This window comes from Tympanuchus pallidicinctus, unplaced genomic scaffold (assembly GCF_026119805.1).
Source record: "Tympanuchus pallidicinctus isolate F22 unplaced genomic scaffold, pur_lepc_1.0 scaffold4, whole genome shotgun sequence".
Classification (NCBI taxonomy): Eukaryota; Metazoa; Chordata; class Aves; order Galliformes; family Phasianidae; genus Tympanuchus; species Tympanuchus pallidicinctus.
This window is the reverse complement of record NW_026294758.1, coordinates 10,607,857-10,626,981: the sequence shown is the minus strand read 5'-3', so window position 1 is coordinate 10,626,981 and position 19,125 is coordinate 10,607,857. Positions and strand designations below refer to the sequence as shown.

At 43.0% G+C, this 19,125-nt stretch overlaps 1 protein-coding gene across 2 annotated transcripts in view; it reads right to left on the bottom strand.

Annotated features, from left to right (window-relative positions):
- PLPPR1 (phospholipid phosphatase related 1) overlaps positions 1-19,125 on the bottom strand; it is a 144,101-nt gene that overhangs the window by 88,954 nt on the left and 36,022 nt on the right. Inside the window, exon 1 of one of the 2 annotated variants that reach the window (XM_052700621.1) lies at positions 8,328-8,419. The exons of the other annotated variant lie outside the window; for it this stretch is intronic. The gene's annotated coding sequence lies outside the window, so the exon portion shown is untranslated. Of the gene's footprint in view, positions 1-8,327; positions 8,420-19,125 lie in introns of those variants that run through there. 2 annotated transcript variants of the gene reach the window in all.

The following is a 19,125-nucleotide window of genomic DNA, read 5'->3' as shown; positions in this document are numbered from 1 at the left end:
TATGCCTGATGTAGGTGCCGAGCCACTAAAAATCATATTTGAAAAATCATGGCTGTCGGGCGAAATCCCCGGTGACTGGGAAAAGGGAAACGTTACTCCCATTTTTAAGAAAGGGAGAAAGGATGACCCGGGGAACTCCAGGCTGCTGAGCCTCACCTCTGTGCCTGGGAGGATCATGGAGCAGATCTTCCTGGTTACCACGTTAAGGCACGTAGGAGACAAAGAGGTGATCCGAGACAGCCAGCATCTTGGCTTCACCAACGGCAGATCTTGCCTGACAAGCCTGGTGGCCTTCTATGATGGAGTGACGGCAACCACTGTGTGGGGGAAGGGTGATGGATGTCACCCTCTTAGAGTTCTGCAAAGCCTTTGACATGGTCCCTCACCACATCCTTCTCTCTAAGATGGAGAGGGACGGTTTTGAAGAGGGGACTGTTCAACGGATTAAGAGTTGGTTGGCTGGTCGCAGCCACAGGGCTGTGATTGACGGTTCTGTGTCTGGGTGGGAGCTGGCCACAAGTGGTGGTGGTGGTTCCTGTAGTCAACTGAATGGGCTGTGGCAGTCGCCAGGGTCCACAGGGGCCCCTTGGCCCTTGGGAAACCATGGCAACAAATGTCTTGAAGATAACAGAGAAGAACAGGTTAGACCAAATGAGGAGGAAACAAGACATGCCACATGTCCATTAGTCAGAGATAACTGCAGTAGCCCTAAGGCATGGGAAAAGCTTTAAGAAGGGTGTGCTCCTTGCAATTAACGCCATTTTGCTGCTCACCATATTGGTGTCATGAAAAGCGTGCGAAACTGACCGGGGCTGTCGGAACACTTTCACAAGGGGACTTCAGCCAGGGTTGCCAAAACAAAGGCAACAAATGGTGCCCTGTGTGAGGAAGTCCCACCTGTGGAAGTGTGACAGCTGGCTGCCGAACAGATGCAGGAGCCTGCTGTGGTAAGGTGGCAGAAGAGCTGGAGGGGCTGATTCCCTGGGGCTAAGAGCAGTGCTGCAAAGTTATCTCACCATGGTAGCTCGTGGAAGGTCGCGGAGGGTCTGATTTCCCTGGGCAACGATGGAATACATCATTAAGGTACTATATCAAGCTTATAAAACATACTGTGGGAAAACTGCCCCTTCTAAGAAGGATGTGGCTGCGGTCCTCTCTGTTCTTGAAAAGGAGGGACTTCTCTCTTTTCCTTATGAGATTTTTGACTCCAGCAAGTGGGACTCTTTGACCTTAGCGCTCGCTCAGAGAGCTATGTTGTCCCAAGGGGTATCGGTGCTTAAATTTTGGGGTCTGATTCGGGAGGCTTTGAAGGTGGAGACGGAAGAAAAGACTGCCAAAAACCTTGCCAGAGATCTGTTGGGTTTGGATCTGGACGGGGGGGGGGGGGATGTTGTCACCACGGCCGGCAGACTCCAAATCCTTCAAGGATCTGCCCCAAGACAAGATGGCGCCAGAGGCACCGACCACGCCAGTAACGTCAACATAGGAAAAGGAGTAAGAGCCGCCATCGTCGCCGACGGCTCCGCCCCCGTATCCTCTCCCGTACCCCTCTTTGCATGGCTTTCGTCAGGGGGAGGATCCTACACGGGGAGGGGTAGGGGCAGGGGCCGAGGGATTGCTGGCTGCGGCTCCGCCCTCAGGGGCCGAGCGATTGGTGGTTGCGGCTCTGCCCCCACCACCCGTTCCGCCCTCCCATACGCCCTCCCAAACGGCCACGTTCCCAGCTAATCTGGGGAAAGGGACTTTATTTATCGATTGGGGCCGGGTAAGGGTGGAGATGAGAACGGCGGACCTTTCGGATGATTATAAGGCATTCCCAGTGGAGATCAGGGGACAGGGACCCGTTTGGGCGGGAGATCAGGGCACACCGCGCGCCAATGTCGGAAGTTTGTCACAGTGCCGCAGGGAAACGAGGATGGGAGAGTGCCTTAGGCCCAGGGCCCCTCCCCCGGACCACCAAATGGGCCAGACAATGCGGCTCCGCCTACCCAGGGTAGGGGTCCCGCACTTCAGTGAGCCCCTCGCCCACAGTGGCGTTAACCATGGGAATGGGAGAGCGCCCCTTGGGCAGGATCATGCCGTGTGTGGGGAGCGTACTTTCTTGCAGATCCCCTGAGGAAGAGAACACAGTAAATATGCCCTCAGCTATGACTACTGACATCTCCTCCGCACCTTCGGCATCCTCCTTCGCCCCCCCTCGGCTTCAGCTTCGCATAAACAAGTAGAAGAAAGCGTTCAACTGTCTCCGCTTTTATCTTGCAAAACGGCTAAAGTGCCGGAATCCAAGGTCGTTGAAACCCCCTCACTGTATCCACGACAACCGCTGTCTCTGTGTAACCTAACACCACCTGTGGGGTCAGGGGGAGAAGTGAGCTGGGATGGGACACTTGCTGTCTCCTCTCAGGAGGTGGAATGCAGTAACACTCAGGGGGGTGGGAACTGCGGGCAAGGCTCGGGTACGGATTGGTCAAAAGTTAAGGAGGCAGTAAAAGAAAAAACAGCAGGGAGAAAGGGAAGCGATGTAAGTTACAGGAGCTGGGATGATAGTGTCCGGCCAGCACTGTCCAACCTGACTGCACCTGAAGGAGTAGGCGGCGTCCGGCCGGCGTCCTCTGCTCAGGTTGCACCCGACGGAGAAAGAAATAACGATGGTCTCCGGACCCAATCTGCCACAGTGTTCAGACCCACTGACTCGCCCCACACATCCTTTTACAAGATTGAGTGCGCATGCAACCAATCAGAAGCCTCTACAACAGTCAGTGCTTGATCAAAGGGAGATGGGCACAGTGGGAGAGGTGCGGAGCCCTCAGGTTCCAGCTGTGACTGAAGAGGATAGCGAAAGGAGAGAGGTGAATCTGCATTTGGGAGTTAAGAGAGATGCGCTAACAGATTGTGGGAAGTTTAGATCTAGCCTGATAAAGGAAGGAAGAACACTAGAGACCTAACTGATAGTAGGGAACGATAACAGAGGCCCGGAAGGGGTACCTCTTGATCCGAAAGGCATCACACACCTGATAGATTGTGCAGAGAAACGGGAATTGAAATCACTCCTTGGTTTAAATGCATTAGAAGTCCTGACAGCATCAGGCCTTCTCTTTCCTCATGTAACAAATCTGATGTGCATGGTGCTTAAGCCAGTGCAGTATACATTGTGGGCATCAGAATGGGTTCCCTTCTTGGACAGGTGGCCAGATTGAGGCCTGGAGAACAAGCAATTCCATACGGGCTGGTTTGTGAGAGCAATGCTCTCAAGGCTTGAGACATCTGCCTTGTTATTGAACAAATGTTTGTTATTCTTAAGGTACACTCGAACAGGCACGTGAGACAATGCTGGTATATATTGGGCACAGATAGTGCCACTAAAGCTATCAGCAATCACTCTAATCTCTAATCTCTGTCTATAACTTTACTAGTATTATAGGATGTGGCTTTAATTATTAAGTGTCGGTGACATCCCATCAGTTCTTGCAGGCTAATTACACGGTGATTAAAGACCTATCACCTACTCCAAGTGGGATGAATCTCGTTTTGGCTTAACAAGGAAGGAACTTAGTAAGGAAGCTTTTGCAACATGATGACCTGCACCAATTGCTGAAACGTGTCAGAGACAATGAACAGAAAACCTTGATCACTGTTCACCATGACACGAAAGAGATACATCATGTCCTAGAGAGAGTAAAGAAGGATGGAGAACACCACTGGTGGGAAGTAATTTTCGGACGGTCCCCCACAGCGACAGTGATATTTAGCTCTTTACTGCATCCGGTTGTAGTTGTGTTAGGTTTAACATTATTATGCTTAGTACTGATAGTTATAATATATATTAAGATGTGGCGCTTGCTGAGGCAAGTGTCCCGACTCGATTCAGCATTATCTAAGGATACACTACATCGCCTCTTGTAACTCATCTTCAGGCCAGTAGGCTGCGAGGCTGTTAGGGTAGAACTACCAGGCTCTTCGCGGTATAACAGAGCAGGGTTTCACTGAGCATGGGAGAGATTTTGTGGCAGGCAAAGAAGGCGAGGACTCGGGATGTGACGGGATAGGACCTCCCCCTGCTCAGTGGTGTGAAACCTGCATCTAATTTGTGTACCTTGATTCATCAACAGTCTGCAATAACGTTTAAGTAATCAACAACTGGAATACCATAGGCTTCTCGAAAGATTGTAACCGGGTTCGCATACGTATTGTAACGGATGTTTAACTCTGTTTATTCTGTATTCAGTTATAGTTGTATTAGGTCTAACATTAATATGCTTTACGCTCATAGTCATATTATATTAGGTATATAGATATATAGGTATATTACATAGATAACTATAATGTATGCTGAATGACTCATATGGCAAATGCTAAGACGAACGAATCAGCATTGTCTAAGAATGCAGTATATAGCTTCAGTTAGAACTCACGCTTAAGACATTAGGATTATTAGGTTATAGGTTTTTATATTAATAGGTTATAGGGTTATTAGGGTAGGATTATTTGGCACATTGCAATGTAACGGGGCAACACTTAACTTAGAGGGCAATGGCATGTATAGGCGTAATGCAGGGATTTCGGAGTATTCGCGATTATGGTCCTCTCAGGTTGTAGTAGATTGGCCTGTGCTTAGGGAGGGGGAAATGTAGTCAACTGAATGGGCTGTGGCAGTCGCCAGGGTCCACAGGGGCCCCTTGGCCCTTGGGAAACCATGGCAACAAATGTCTTGAAGATAACAGAGAAGAACAGGTTAGACCAAATGAGGAGGAAACAAGACATGCCACATGTCCATTAGTCAGAGATAACTGCAGAAGCCCTAAGGCATGGGAAAAGCTTTAAGAAGGGTGTGCTCCTTGCAATTAACGCCATTTTGCTGCTCACCATATTGGTGTCATGAAAAGCGTGCGAAACTGACTGGGGCTGTCGGAACACTTTCACAAGGGGACTTCAGCCAGGGTTGCCAAAACAAAGGCGACAGGTTCCCCAGGGGTCGTTCTTAGGACCGGTGCTCCTCCCCATCTTTATCAGTGACACAGACGATGGCATCGAGTGCACCCTCAGCAAGTTTGCAGACAACACTAAGCTGAGCAGTGCCATCAATCTGCTGGAGGAAAGGGAAGCCACCCCAGAGGGGTCTGGATGGGCCCCTGGAGAAGTGGGCCCTCATGAGGTTCCTCATGAGGCTCCTCATGAGGTTCAACAAGGCCAAATGCAAGGTGTTGCACTTGGGCCGGGGAAATCCCAGCTATTTCTATAGACTGGGGGAGGATCTCCTTGAGAGCAGCCCTGTGGAGGACTTGGGAGTCCTGGTAGACAAGAAGCTGGACGTGAACCAGCAGTGTGCGTTTACAGGCCAGCTGTCTATCATCTGTGAAACCTCATGGGGAACAGGAGAATTTGCCAATGTCATTCTAATCTTCAAAAAGGTCAGGAAGAAGTATTTGGGCAAAAGGAAGATACACATACAGCTCTGGCTTCCCATCATGGAAGTGCTATTAAGCACATCCACCATGAACAGGGAGACAAATTTTTACAGATATTGGAGCTACCAGAGCCAGTAATACGCTGCCAGCCTACTGGTAACTAAAGCCCAACTAATATGTTTCAGTCACATCTGGTACTTATTTGTCAAGAGAGAAATTGCCTACTAGCTGATCATAACCAAATGTGTGTAAATTTTAAGACCTGCCTGATGTCAGCATCCTAAAGCACTCTTGATTTCCTAGTTTGCAGGAACACAGAAGAGAGAAGATGAACAGATGAGATAGTTTAGAGGATGTAAATAAGGTGCAGTAATATTCAGGATCAGAATAAAAAATTATTTTAAAATTTCCCAAGGAAGTAAATTCTTGGTTTCTGTATCAGCTATAGCCATTCAAAAAAATTGACCCGTCAGTGATAGTGTTTAATGCCCTTATAGAGCCAGTGATAAAAAACTGATTTCATACTACCAAACACGTTGAAAAACAAACAAAAAAAACCCTACTGATCCATGAAGTAAACCCAAACACATTTACTGACACAGTAAACAATTTTTCAGTGTTTGAGCACCTGACAATAGCTTTGAGCCTTTTCTGCTAACAGAGGCCACATTTTAGTACCTTTATGCTTGTATTAGCTAACTATTTTATACTAAACAATTATATGTAGGCAATTTTTTTTTCACAGCAAATCTAATCTGATGATCCTCGATACAAATAACACTCTTAGGAAGTCACCTTCATGAACAACCATCCCAATTCCTGGACTACCCACCTGCTAAAACAATTTTGCTAAACCCTTTGTGCCAAAGCAGGGCTTGATTCACAAGAAGAAGTAATGCCAGGGAATTTCAGTATTCTCAAAGAGGTATTTTCCCTTGCTACTAGCTTCATGTGGAAAATCACCTGGCTCCTGAAAGATAAGTAACAGTATAAACTCTTTAGACAGGCAGGCTGATAGGGAATCTGTAGCACTTACATCTTCAAGAGAGTTCAAGTGGGAGGGTCAGCTGAGCAGGGGCCTTGCAGTAACCTCTAGCTGCAGGCAGGAGAGTGAAATCCCAGTGGCACTGCTGATTATGACAGAATTTACAACCATGCCACAGGGCTAGAATTTCAGGGATGGGCTTCGCTTTGTCTCACCCGCAGATGCTGCCTAAGTAGAACTCAAAACTGGAGTTGTGTAAATATCAGGTACACATCCTAATATTCAGGAAGCTATAGGGAACAGCCATCAGCCTTATTTTCAGCTATCACACACCTCCAAATCTTTCCTTATCCTGCAGATCTGAAAGTGTCATCACAGTTGATTTGTTTCATGTGGTGAGGTGTTGAATTCCCTGCTAAAATATTCAGTTTATCATTCACTGAAGGTTATTTTGAGTTAATACCTCCTAAAATGTGATACTGCATTAGTGAGCCCAGTGAATAGAACTTGTAACCAATTATACTTCTCTCTGGTGGAAGGATTAGCAGTGCATGATAAATGAGGTAGAAACCTGAATACAACACTCATTACGAGATTCTTTAAAAACATTGAACAGACTTTGCAAAACAAACCTCACTGAATTTATCCAGGCAGTTAACGAGACTGTTCCCATTCCCATTTCTAACTTTCAATTAACTAAAAAATGCTAATTGATCTAGCTCTAATTTCATTCCTTCAAACTTTCAAATGAATCTAAGTGAAACAGCCATGTGCTATCTTGGGCAAAATAAAAAGACTATTTCTGGCCTTTACCCATCCACCTGAAGGCACTTCATCTTGATTTACACTAATTGGGATTGTAAACATCTCTGAGTAAGTGCAAAATGCCACTGGTTATTTCCCGCACCTCTGATTCAGAAAGCTTGAATTTCTAAGGACTAAATTCTTTGAATTTAATAGCAATAAAATGCTAAGTGTTGTAAGCAGTAAGGTAACAGTTTATGGACATAAGGAAATCCGAACTGCAGATAAAACTAGTATGTTTTGTGTAAGGAAAATATAGCAGTCTGGAGTTACAAAACTAGCATATTCAAGGCCCAACACTGCAGCTGACTGATTAAGCATGGGCAAGAGAAATGGATCTTCTACTCACATCTGTGCTAATCACCAGTTTTAAAATGTTGCACAGGGAGCTGATATCAGTGTCTCATCTGCAGAATCTACAACGAGAATGGTCAAGACCTGTTTTTATCCACAGCTGACAGTTTTACAAGACTTGGGGCTGAAAAGTAAACCACAGAATCACAGAATTTCAGGGGCTAGAAGGGACCTCAGAGATTACTGAGCCCACCCCCTCTGCTAAAGCAGCTAGTCTACAATAAGTGGCACAGGTAGGTATCCAGCTGCATCTTGAATATCTCCATAGAAGGAGACTCCACAATAACTCCGGGCTGCCTGTTCCAGTGCTCCATAATTCTTACCACAAAGAATGTCTTCCACATCTTTGTATGGAACTTTCCATGTTCAAGCTTTAGGCCACTGCTCCTTTGTCCTATCACCACACATCACTGAGAAGAGCCTGGCCTCATCTATTTACCTTCCACCTCCTTTTAAATATTCAAATATTTCCTCTCCACTCATTGAGATTGTACAGGAAGAGCTTGTGACTTCATTTCAGCCTTCAAAAGAATTCCATTGCATTTGGTGTCTCTGCTTGCAGAGCACTGATACGCTCTTAGGAAACCCTGGACAGTTTTGATAGATAAAACATAGATCTGTCTGCTCCTCAGGCTTTTATCAAGGCCACCAGGTGGAAGAAGAAGATGACTTTGTGGAGAAAGATGTCAACATGGTTATAAAATACAGAGTGTGAGAAACCAACAATGCAAAATAAGAGAGAAATAATAGTAATTATATATTTCTATATACATATTTACTGAAGAAGTGATGCACCACACAATTGCTCAGCAACATTCAGTGGATGTTCAGCCAGTCCTTGAGCAGCAGCTGCCCTCCAGCCAACTCCCCCGTTTTGTTGTTCCACATGATACCACAGGGTATGAGACGTCCCTTTGGACAGTTTGGGTCAGCTGTCCTGGTTCTGCCTCCTCCCAGCTCCTCGTTTGCAGGGCAGCACAAGAAGCTGAGATGTCCTTGGCTCTGTGAAATGCTGCTCAGCAACAAGTAAAACATCGGTGCGTTATCAACACTGTTTTTCTTCTGAAAGCAAATCATCATACCATAACCAAACACTGTGAAGATAAAAAACTCTATTCCAGCTGAAACCAGGACACCAGATCATGAATTCTGCCTGGAAAACTATATGGTCTGAAAATTCTGTCTTCTATAATAAGGAGATATCAGTTTAGAGAAAACAATTCTTGTAATCCCTGCCAAATTCCTCAGGAATTTGCAGGAAAAAAAAAAAATTAAGACAAAAACTGTTGTCATGGTTTTATGATTTTTGGTCATCAGTATTGCACACCATAACATCATGTAATGCACTGGGGGGGGCTGACTTCTGCCGAATGTTTGTCCGACGGAGAAGAACTACATTTCTCCAAGAGGCTTTGCTGTCAGCAAGAGGATATAACTCCATGCAAGGTCACCTGATCCTTCTTCTTCACCTGCTCTTCGCCGTCTGCACTTTGCTGTCTGCTTTTCTTCAGTCACTCAACTGGACTGCACTTCTCCCCTCAGCGTTGTGGTGAGGTCTATCTACCATGCAGACAGACTCTCTCTGTCTCTCATTGTATTTTGCCAGTACTATATTTAGTAAATCATTTGTTCCACCTCAGATTATTGCTATTGTTTTCAAGTATTTTGGGGTCCCCTGTTTCCCCTTTCCCGGAGGCGCGGATCCGCAGATCCCTCCGCCCTGCTGGTCATGCAACAGGGCTGAATCAGCCCGTAAACCGTTGACAACTGTCAAATACATTTCCCTTATTCAGATACAAAACTCGCATTTCACTCCAGAAATCCTAATGTTGATTTTTTCTTTTCAAAACACCCTTTTCAACTGTTCATCAAAATTTATTGGGCTATTCTAAAAAGTATTGGTTGCTTATGTGCCAGCAAGAACACCAATAAATGATCCTTAATTTGTAAAAGGGTTTCACAGTTATGCACAGAAATAGTTTAGTGACTAATGATATTAGAAACATAATTCAAAAAATGCATGCTCCATGCTGAGGCCAAGTCCAAGCAAGACTTTTTTTCAGGTCTTCACTGCATTTTAATTAGATCATTTTAATAAATGATGTAATTCATCCTCTTATTACAAGGATTTCATGCTGTGCTGAACAAACCAGGTCACCAAAAATTATGTTGCCCCCCAACAACTTCCACAAAGAAAGGACCAGAAAGGTATGTTTGAAACCTTAAAAAACAGAATCAAGAACAAAAAATACATTTATTCCTCAGTTTATTTAGAGGTTTAGAAATTTTCTTGTTTCTAGCTGGAAGATTTAATGTAACTGTTTTCCTTCCTCTGCCCTTTAGAGATTTGTACTAAAAAATTATGAGCCATTAAAAATTCACATTTTGTTTGTGATTATATCATTCAATATTTGCTCACAAAATACCTTATTTTACCATCTCAGTCGAATGAGATGCTCTGGACATTAAGATAGATGCTGGAATTGTTTTGCTTGGTTCCTTTGAGATGCAGGACTGGCCATTCTTTCCAGCTGTACAACTACTTCACCCAATTTCAAAGGGGATAGGTTAAAATTAGTAATACAGTGGGGAAGAGTTGATGGTTGGATTAGATTATGTTACTGGTCTTTCCAACCTTAAAGATTTTATTAAAAATAACTGCAAGATGAATTCAAATAGAATACAGATGAATATTTCACTTCAAGGTCTTCAGAAGAGATTGTAAACCATACATAGGCAAGGGGATGAAGAGAATCAGAGTGGGCATGACACTTAAAAGTCTGAACAGCTTAATTTTTTTTTGTTAAATCAAAGTTTATAAACAGCCCATAAAAACACAATGATGACGTCAAAATAAAAGCTACTTCCTGAAATTATTTTGGAGCACCTGATTTCTTTAGTTCTAAATTTCTGTTCAAGTATAGGTTAACAAAACATAGTCTCAAACAAAGAAGATTTCATGCCTAGTATTAACAAGTGCCTCTTTCTCTGCTACCACCTGCTTCATGCCACACAGTTCAGCACACAAGTGCAGTCATGAGTAGAGTTACGCCCTGGTTTTGCAGCTTTCCACCGTGGGAGGAACTGAACGTTTAAACTTCACTTTAAACTAACCAGCAGAAATTTCCTTGGTGCCATGAGGGGTTACAATGCAGCCAGAACCAGCACCCATCTGCCCCTCTCCCTGATTTCTTCAAAGCAGATGCAATCCATCCAGTGGGCAGGGATGAGCAGAGAATCTCTGGACTATTTCAACAGAAGCCTGTAGGTCCCTTTCACACTTCTTACTGAGTAAGTGATAGGACATCCCTCTTTATCTGAAAAAAGACACTTGTGCAAAATGCCAGCGACTCTCAGGCTGCAGGTGGAGATCTTCGCAAAAGTATCTGGACCTCTTTCACTTCCCTGCTACAACAGTTGAGGGAACCAGTGCTTTTGGGAGTGTTGTAACATGTCTTAATGTAAAAATGAAACAGTGGGAATGTTGAATGAGCATGGGAATGAACAGAGGGCATGTAAAGCAGATCATCTAAAGGGAAGGAAATCAGGTGAGAGCTATAGTTTACTTCCCAGCCTTTTTCAGTAGGTGAATACTGCATTGAAAACTGCCTTTTTTTTTTTTTTTCTTTTTTTTTTTCTGGGGGACGAAGAGCTCTAAGAAAGGCATCCCTAAGTGCTGCCAACTTTGTTCAGATCCTTTCTCCTTAAGGACAGTTTCCTAGGGGAACTCATCCAGAAATTCCTTAAATAGCCTGAAGTTCGTATTCTTGAAGTTCAGGACCCCAAATCCACTCTTTTACAAGGCCACAAAAACTGCAACTCAAAATCATGTTAAGCTAATGGTAAACACCAGATGTGTAACAAGCAAAACTGAGAACACTCCACAGACAATAAATAAACAAACTGTAGAATCACAGAATTGTTAAGGTTGGAATAGACCACTAAGATCAAGTCCAACCATCAATCCATCACCATCATGCCCACAATCTGTGTCCCTCAGTGCCACATCCACAGAATCACAGAATGGCCAGGGTTGGAAGGGACCTCAAGGATCTTCAATCTCCAACCCCCCTGCCACATGCAGGGCCACCAACCTCCACGTTTAATGCTAAGGCTGCCCAGGGCCCCATCCAACCTGGCCTTGAACACCTCCAGGGACGGGGCATCCACAGCCTCTGTGGGCAGCCTGTTCCAGCACCTCACCAATCTCTGGGTAAAGAATTTCCCCCTGATGTCTGACATCCACACTATCAGGAATGGTGACTCCATCACAGGAAATTGTCCTGAGTGTTTTGCATTCTCCTTTTTATCTATCTGCCCATGATACATCCAACGGAATCATGTTTAACCTGTAGAGGCTTAGGAAAATTGTTCCCTTAGGACAGTGTTGTAATTAATGTCCACAGCTTGCAGGCATTATGTGGGCTTCAGAAACACAACCTAGATGGAAAGCTAGAAATTCCCTGCTAGACCATATGACATCTTAACAGACTTACAAAGTAATTACTATTAATTCAGATCTGGAAAAAAAAAAAAAAGGAAAAAAAAAGAGAAGAATGAAAATTTAGCAAAGTATAAGAAGAATGTTTCAGAACAGTTAATATCTTCTATAGAGCTTGCAGTGCTCATTCCTTCTTTGTGGTGCTATGTTCACCACAGAACTCTCCCTGGACCCTATAGTGATGGCTCTTGACTAGGATTTTAACCACTGCCAGGGCTGCAATCCTTCAGAGACCAATGATTTAACTGGCCAGAGCTATTTTGGTTGGTTGTAGCTCTTACACCTGTTATCACTTTGTGCTTTTTCATTTAATACCTCTGTTCTCCTCTATGTTACTTTTTATCCTCGGTTCCCAGACAGTCCAGTCTATGAGGAATGAAGACTTGATAGTCCTATCAGAGAAACATAGAAATGTTATTATAAAAATAAGCACTGTATTGTGATCACATAGAAGTAAGCTAAGACAAAACTGATTCAGTAACAGCTCATGCTCTGTTAGACAATTGCTGTTAGAACTAAAAAGACCAGAGCAAAGCTCCAGGCATGCCAGGAGAAGCCATGACAGATCTGACAGCAGAGCTGACAAAGTTTAATCTTTGAGCATTTGGTACAGAAGACTACTGAAAATCCTCCTATGGCTTTAAGCTCATGAATGTGACCAAGTAGAGGTGCTCTACAAGGCCCTTGCTCCGGCCAGTGTGATTTGGTCTCACAGAAACTTTGCAGGTCTCAGAGGAACCTACATGGCCATTGATGCACTAAGCATTTGATTTTTTCAAACAATGCAGATGGCACAACTAACTAAACTCAGCTACAGGAATTTCAGAATTTGGCTATGTGCTCTGTAGTTGTCATTTTAATGGTAACAGTTTAGTTAGTTGGAACTCTTATATATATGTCACCTCTTATAGTGAGGTTTGATTAAAATCACATTCCTTAACAGAGTTTTTATTAGATATAAACCTTTCATTATATGTTTATGATACGCTGTGAGCAGTTACATGCACATAAATTGGTATGCACCCAAATACAACTGGAATGTACAAATTGCATTGCAAATGATGACTGGAAATAAATGGAATAGATTTACAATTGCACCTGGTCAAATTACAATTAGCCATCTAAATACTAGCAGTTGACAGCTGCATGTAAATGTACCTACGTTGCTTTGTGCTATTTACTGGCATCCCTTTAAAGAGACCATCAAGAACAGTGTCTTCTTCAGCAGCCCTTCACTGCTGATGCACAGCTTGCAGCTCTAAAACACTGCAATCCTCATTACTTGATCATTAGTTGAAATTAATTGATCAGTTATCAAAAACCAAACAAATCTTTTCCAGCAAATTGGAACACACAGAGTGTTTTGCATTGCAGAGGAAACTAGCTTCTACCATCTGTTTTTTTTTTGTCCATCCAAGCGCCACAAATTTATGCACTGTTTTTTAAAATACTCCCAGTACAACATTAAAAAGTGGCACACACATTCCAGTCACAGCCTTTTAAAGCTATGTCAATTAGTAATCTATTAAAAACTCAAGATACCCCAGCAATCATTTCTAGACTCGGCTGATTCACCATTGCTGCTTGTAGTGCTCTAAACATCACACTTCACCAATGCACAAAAACACTTGTCTCACACAGACTTGCATATCTTTTTTTTTTTTTTCTTTCAGTAAGTTATGTGGTGAAACACTGCATTTGTAGCCAAATAAACTACTAATTGTGACCACTGTTATTAATAGGAATTACATCTATTCTCACAAAAAGAAGCTCTGGTTTTGAGTTCAACACAAATATAAATTACGTCAGCGTTTCCACCTTACCTTTGTTCATGTTTTTTTTGCTTGCTGTCACATCAGTCATGACAACATGACCTATACAAAAAGTATGGCACTTCTGTCTTCAAATATATAAGATAACACAAACAAAAAAGGAACCTGACAACAAACTTAGGGAGTGTTAAAATCTGCAGTGTTGGAATGGACAGCATACTCTTCTGTGTTATGGAGGACAAAAATAGCAAAGACTGTAAACAATGTAGACTGTGTACTTCAATCATTTGCATCTGCCTGATTCCCTTGTTCTAGTTGTGTTGATTCAATTCTGAAAACTTATTCTTTGCAGACCCGTTCTTCCAAAAGCTTCTGGAAGGTGCACTAGAGAAGCATTACAGCCACAGATGTGTATTTTTTGCTTCTCTACATGCAGGGCTTATCTCAGGATGGGATGCCTGCTGAGCTTTGCTCTCCATTCTCTCTGCAAAAGGCACACTATTGCAAGCTCTTGTCCAGGGGACAGTTCAGGATCATGTGGCTCCACTTCCAGGCTGCCTCTTATGGTCAGTGCCACTGGGTCCTGCAGCAGGACTGCTGCATCTCAGAGATCAGAGTGCCCTAGCTTCTTAAGCTTGCATGAGCATCTCTGTCAGCTTGCAGTCACATCTTCACCTCTCATTCCGTTTCAGTATTTGTTTCCACAGAATATCCTAATTGCAGATATCACTGTCTGTGCTAGATAGTGTCCACTTCCATTGCACTTATTCACAAATTAGTTGGATGTACCACTATAAATTATACAGATAAGTAAATCAGAAAAGGATGAGACAAGGATGAAATAAACTTTTTTTTTTTCTTTTCTTTTTAAGTTCTATTTATTAGTGGTAGAAAATACTTTCCTCTTAATCCCAGTGGATTGTCTTGTGCCTCCCTTGAGATGCCTGCACCCTGCTTTGGAAACTACTGGTTTAGAAGACCACAGACAAAGCCTGACAATCATTTCTGACCCAAATACGCTTTCATTGGCGTAATTTTCATTCAAAAAAAAACTTTTCATCTTTTGATATGCCTTTCAAAGCTTACATAAATCAAGAGGGCTCCTCAGAATGATGATCTGTTGCTGCAGGGGACACATCTAACACAGCTTTTGCAGCTTCCCACTGAGAAGCTGCAGTGGAGAGCTTGCACAGCATTTTCTCATTCAGAAGTGGTAAGGCAAAGAGTTCCTGTTATTTAAGAAGTCAGTGAGTGCACTTGTTTTTGATTTAAAGACCTACTTTTGTGAGCCAGCCCTCTTACATTTCTGGAGTCAGAGTGGCCTAACAACTTAGTATGCCTCTGATTGCACATCTCCTTTTAAGACCTTCAAAGGGTGCTCCAAAATTCACTTTAAAGATTCCCAGTACCTCATTAACAGGAGTGCCGGGTCTCATGATGATTCTGGCAGAGGATGGAGTGGAATATCTCAAACCACAGGCCCCCACTCCTGTTTCCATCACCACTCTTTCAGGAAGGTGATCTAGTAATCACTGAGATTACAGATTACATATTCAAACAGTCCCTTTAAACCTTTTCATGCCAGCTGCTCAGTCAGGATTTCCATCTCTTAGACCAGAAGACAGACTGCTGATTGAGTCTCTTATAGTTGCTGCACCAATGCACATGTGCACCAGCGGAGTGTAGCAGGCAGGTGTGCCCAGCCCGATTTTCACTCCTGATTGCTCTTCCTCCTGTAAGGCAGCCTTCAGTGCCTCACTGTCTTCCAGCATTTCCTTCCTTAGAGTACACACTTAACAAGCTTTTGGTGACTGCAGAATACATTCACTTGTTATGCTGCAAAGCCATTCTTCAGTTGTATTTTCTCCGTTTTTAAACTTCCTCTCTCATTTTCTCTCTGTTTTCTGTCTCCCACTTTCAAGCAACTTTATCTCCTATCTTCACCACTGTCTCCTGCACATCTGATTTTTTCACAGGAAGACTGCACTGTGCTTTTTCTTTCAGTTTTGCAAGCTTCTGTTCAGTACCTCAGAATTTGAATTCCAGGAGTCTGTACATCCCATCAGTGTATATCCCATCTCCAGTTACTGTTTTTTAAGTGACATACATATCAGGATCACAGACACACACGCTACCTGGTTGACAGTAATGCCCCATTGTGTTGTAAAGGCCTCCAGAACTAGCTAGCTGTGTTCTCCACCAGCTCAATGAGCTTGTGCCGTCTATGTGATCCAAAGAAATAAACTTCACTTTAAGATTCAGAAAATTATTACTAGTTTAACTGAAAAATCTAATGAAGTGATGTCAGTATATGCCTTCTTGTGACCACAGAGGGGGTACAACAGGAGCTCTGTGGCAGGACCCATTTACTATTCCCTAACAAGTTGAAACCAGTATTTCAAGAAATCTAGGTTGCTTAAACCCACATTCACTTCACCACACAAGAGTGGCAAAAAAATGTGCAAGCCCTACATCTTAGGCACAGGAGAGCCTGAGGCATGTTTCTTACCCAGTTGGTCTCACCATTAAGAGCAGCCAAATGCAGATCAGCTCTTTGCCCTCCACTGCCTGACAGGCATATCCACAGAGAGATATCTCTTCCTCCAATCAGGTGCATTAATGACTTCTGCAGAGAGCACAGCTGCCATGAAAACAGTCGAGACTGAGTTTTCGAAAGGAATACTGAGCTAATGGTTCAGCGGCATGGATGGCGCTCCCATAACGAACAGAGTTCATCAAAGCTAGGTTTTTGTCTCAGTGTCAATATAAATTCATATTTCAGCACACCAATTCTTGGATCAAAGGTACCATAGCTGTGTGTCTCAATGCATTGCTCAGGTATTAAGCATATTTGTAAACGAAAATTTTTCAAAAGAAGATCACTGTTTAACTCTACATTCGCACACTGTGTGCTGAATCAGGTACTGTCTGTCCTTTTAGAGCTGCCAAAAAAAGCCATATATAAGCCAGATTGTACATTCAGTGAATTCAGCAGAATCACAGACACAGGGCCACCACTTTACCCAGATGGATCTACCACTGCTTGCCAACTCACAGTGCACCAATCTGGTATTAATGAGCATGCAACCACGCTGTCAGTGCTGATGGATACAAACTAGGTCTCTGCTTCTGTGCAGTATTAAAACCCTTTCACCTTTTCTTCCTGACAAAACCAGAATGTTGCCAAACTTCACCTCCCAGCACATCTTGGCACGCAGGAAATAAATCAGCAGGAAACTGTCAGAGAGATGGATGACAGGAGGGAAGATGAGGTCCATTATAATGAGTTTGGTCCCATGGAGCAAAGCTCAGAATAAAACTGGATGGCATAAGAAAGCTCCAAGATAAGAAATTCAGTGTTAGTCACAACAGGAGGTATTTTCTCATAAGAAAATGACAGTAACAGCTGAACACAGTGGGCTTCTCCAAACAGAGAGGAGCCTGTGATACTGATTTTCACTGTAGAGTGCAAAAGGAGCACTGTGACCATTATGAACTATCTGCAAATTCACTGTCCAAATCTAATACTTGACACTGCTTTTGCAAATAATCCTCCCTCATCAACTTGTAGACATGGTAGGATCTAGAGAAGTCCAGAAAAACCTTGAGATGTTGAAAGAAGGCATTTCACAACTTTTGCATCTGTATCAGGACAGTCTGGTCACTGTCAGCGGCTGACAGTGACTTCAGCTGGGTGAGAGTTTGCTTCTTATCAAGTTATTACTGTAAGAAGACTCAGCTGTTAAATCAGCATGCTCTTTATTACAGAACCATAGAACCACAGAATCATACCACCAGACAAATTTTTATGAGACAGAAAAAGGCAACTCAATTTATGTTTCTCTCTGTTCAAGAACTTTTTGGAGGAAGTTCCTATTCTGCACAGTCTAAAAAGCAATAAACTAGGGAAAACATTTGCTTATATATAAGTGCTTTAGACAATAACCTAAGAGTCCTTATACAATTTTAGCTTACCATTCTCATGTAAACATATTATTAAAAATTAGCAGAATTGATAGCAGCAAGCTGGGCTCCTTCAAACAAAGCCTCAGCTTCTAAGTTTGCAGTTGGAATCAATCATCCAGACAAACACAGTACTGTACTTCCATACTGGTATTCGTACTAGGATAGAATTGGCTTGCCAAGGGTAAGTCTGCACAGGGGTTATCGGAGTGAACTATCACAGGAATGTGGGTTTCTCTGAGTACCTTGTGTTGCTTGAAATAATCTAGCAAATTATTGCCAAGGCAATTCACTAAAACAATTCACTACCACTAACTCAAATCATATTAAGGGCGCTCAGGGCAGCACAGGAAACAACTGCATAGTTTTACAGAAAATAGAAGCAACTCTTCCTACTAAGCCATGAGTGAAGTCTGGGTGAATGTACAGACTAATGGGCTTAATAAAGTTACTTTGACTGCTTAGATGGGCTTGACTCTTTTGACTTTGATTTCAACTCTGCAAGCATCAAGAAGAGCAAGTAGATACCTGTCAGCAGAGAACATTTTGTAAAAAAACCCTAAAGATATGCAGTAGAACTTTTAAGATTTGTATGAAGAAAATATGAATGGGAGTTAAGTTTGCTGTCGAAGGAGGCAGACAGGAAAGCACTAGGAATAAAAACAAGAGAACAAGTGTTAAAAAGAAGGAAACTAGCTGCAACAAAGTGCTGTAAGCATAGTTTTATCCAAACTGAAAAGATAAGCTGCTGAGAAACTGAGCAACCTAAAATGGAGCCATAAAATACCCAGAAAAAGAAACAGAAGAACTCTGTCTGACTATTAAGAACGTGAAACACAATACTGAGGTAGAAAATAAATCTTGCGTTCACTCCTAGACACTACAGAGGAAAAGCAGGTCCATGCCCCATCCACCACTGCCAGACAAGAAGAACCCCAGAAATGCAATAGGACTCAGTGGCCAGCAATACAGATCCACACTGCTCAATGCATTCAGTGACAACATAACACAAACTTGTCTTAATCAACAGCTCAGTGTAAAGAAAGAGCTCTGCCACTAGCATGAGTGGAAACTCACACAGGACTAAGGAGCACTATCTTACAGATAGTGCTGGTGGTGTCAGGGATGTGAACAAATAATGACTGATAGTCAACTGCTGGCCACAAAAACAATGCGGGGAAAAAGGTTTACTACAATTACTAGGGATCAAAGAAGAAACATACTACAGGGTATATTAAGATGCAATGTAAAGCTGTCGATCAAAGAAGAAGGGGTATTTGCCCATGTCCTGGATAAGCACGAAAACAATTCCAAGCAAACTTAAAACGGAAGGGTAAAAAA